The following is a 2,876-nucleotide window of genomic DNA, read 5'->3' on the forward strand; positions in this document are numbered from 1 at the left end:
CTGAGACGTCGAGGGCGTCTTTAGGAGTGGTCCTTAGTCCCAGGAGGACCCAGGGAAGCTGAGTAAACCAGTTTGAATCCTTGCAACGGGACAACAAAGCTGCTTTGATGGTGTGATGAAAACGTTCAACCATCCCATTGGCAGCGGGGTTGTAGGCCGTTGTCTGATGTAGGGTGATGCCAAGGAGATTCGTTAATGATGTCCACAATTGAGAGGTGAAAGTGGTTCCCCTGTCAGAAGTAATATGCTCAGGGATACCAAATCTTGCAATCCATCCAGAGAGTAAGGCAGATGTACATGCGGCGGACGTTACAGTTTCCATGGGAGTGGCTTCAGGCTAACGGGTGGAGCGGTCGATGACGGTAAAAAGGTAACGATGTCCATGTGATGTGGGTAGGTGGCCTACAACGTTAATATGAATGTATGCGAAACGACGCTGAGGTTGAGGAAAGGTGCCCACTCCTGAATCCGTGTGTCGATGTACTTTGGAAGTTTGGCAAGAAGTACAGGCGCGGACCCAATCCTTAGCATCTTTAGAAATGCCAGCCAAATGAACTTTGCCTTCAACAGCTGTGCAGTAGAACGGCACGAGGGATTTGAAAGGCCGTGAATGAAATCAAACACCTGTTGGTGCATGGGAGCAGGAATCCAAGGTCGTGGTCTGCCAGTACTGACGTCACAGACGAGGGTGGTGTTGGGGGAAGTCTTCCCAACGGAGGGACGTGCAGGATGTCCTACATGCTTGATATTCTGGATCTTGTCGTTGGGCTTCAGCCAGGGCCTTGTAATCCAATCCCAGGGCAGCCAACGTGTTTCTTGACAGGGCATCGGCAACGGGATTCATTTTCCCAGGGACGTATTGAAGGGTGCAATTGTATTCAGTCATGGCGGAGGATGTCGGCATTGCTGGGCGGACCAGGAGACTTTCGAGTAAAGGCGTGCACCAGAGGCATGTGGTCTGTGCGAATGACGAATGGCGTACCTTCTAAGAAATGACGAAAGTGACAGACAGCCAAGTGCACCACCAGCAATTCTCGATCGAAGGTAGAATAGCCCGATTCTGCCTTGGACAGTTTTCTGCTGAAGAAGGCCAATGGGCGGGGCGAGCCGTTGACCACCTGCTCGAGTACTGCACCAATAGCGACGTCGTTGGCATCGGTGGAGAGAAGGAGAGGGGCATGTGGGATAGGAAAAGTGAGAGCCGCAGCAGTTGATAGGGCCTTCTTTGCATTGCAGAAGGCTGCTTTTTGAAGAGGAGCCCACTTCAGGTCCTGTGGCTTGCCCTTGAGGGAGGTGTAAAGGGCAGCAAGAGTGGCGGCAATGGGTGGCAGAAAACTGTGATAATAGTTGATCATGCCCAAGAACTCCTGCAGAGCTTTGACGGTCGAATGTGCGGGGAAGTTTTGAACGGCTGCTACCTTCTCAGGGAGGGGATGGACTCCTTCAGGAGTGGTGCGATGCCATAAGAACGACACTTCGTTGGCGCCAAAGGTGCTTGTCATACCGGACTACAAGGCCGTTTTGTTGCAGGCGGTCGAGCACGATGCGCAGGTGACTGTGGTGTTCCTCTTTTGAGGAGGAGAACACAAGTATGTCGTCCACATAACATACACAGAAAGGGAGGTCCCCTAAGATGCCATCCATGAGACGTTGAAACGTGGCACCAGCATTATGAAGGCCAAAACAGGAGTAATTGAAGGTGTATATATCAAACGGAGTGGTGATGGCAGTCTTGGGGATGTCTTGTGGGTTCATAGGCACCTGATAATACCCCTTCAGAAGATCGAGCGTAGAGAAAACCTTTGCTTTGTGCAGGTAGGAGGTCACGTCGGAAATGTTTGGGAGGGGGTAGTGATCCGGTTCGGTTTTCATGTTCAGGTGCCTGTAATCCCCGCACGGATGTAGACAGCTGTCTTTCTTCAGAACGATGTGTAAGGGTGACGACCATGGGCTGGAGGCCTTTTGGCAAAGGCCCATTTCCTCCATTTCGGTGAATGTCTGTTTGGCGGCTGCCAATCGTTCCGGTGTCAGACGTCTGAATTTTGCGAAGACTTGGGGTCCCGTCGTCTTGATATGGTGATAAATATCATGCTTGGCAGGAACCGTGAGCGTTTGGCAAAGTTCTGGACGGAAAACTTCCGGGTACGACGTGAGGAGGTGTGCGTGGTCATCCGTGAGTCTGCGTTGACCAATCGTTGGTGGGCGACATCGACCAAAAGGTAGAAATGAGATAGGAAATCCGCACCAAGGATTGGCATTGTGACGTCAGCAACGAGAAACTTCCAATTGAGTTTACCGTTTCCGAACGATAATGTGAGGTTCTCGTAACTGTAGGTGGGTATCGCAGATCCATTGGCAGCTACCAAGCGGACGTCGGCAGATGTAGACAGACTACGTCGTGTCTTGAAGAGTTTCCTTGGCAAAAGAGAACGACAAGCACCCGTTTCTACAAAAATCGCACGCCCGTTCCTGCATCATGTAAAAAGAAAAGATTAGAAACACGGGAGGCCACCGCCACGAGCGATGGCCTACTTACACGTTTTTTGGCTACTGACAATCCTTGGCACATTTCTTCGCGGTTGCCCTGAATCTGAAGTGGTAGTAGCAAAACTGCGGCAGATGGGAGGTAGTAAGTGGCTGTAGAAGTCGTTTGTTGGGGCGCGAGCGATTGGTGGGTGGTCGGTGGCCTTGTCGCCGCTTCGGCACGTCACGGGGTAGGCGTGTATGTCTTAAGGCATTCATGTCAGCTTCTGTTGACATTGAATAAGCATCCTCTTCTCCAGGGGTGGAGGCGTTACTGGAGGTCTTGAAGTGGCTGTCCATAAGGGCGTCGGCTTTGGTCATCAAGTCCTTTATGGGTAAACTATCGACATCGG

This window comes from Palaemon carinicauda, chromosome 7 (assembly GCF_036898095.1).
Source record: "Palaemon carinicauda isolate YSFRI2023 chromosome 7, ASM3689809v2, whole genome shotgun sequence".
NCBI classification, from domain to species: Eukaryota; Metazoa; Arthropoda; class Malacostraca; order Decapoda; family Palaemonidae; genus Palaemon; species Palaemon carinicauda.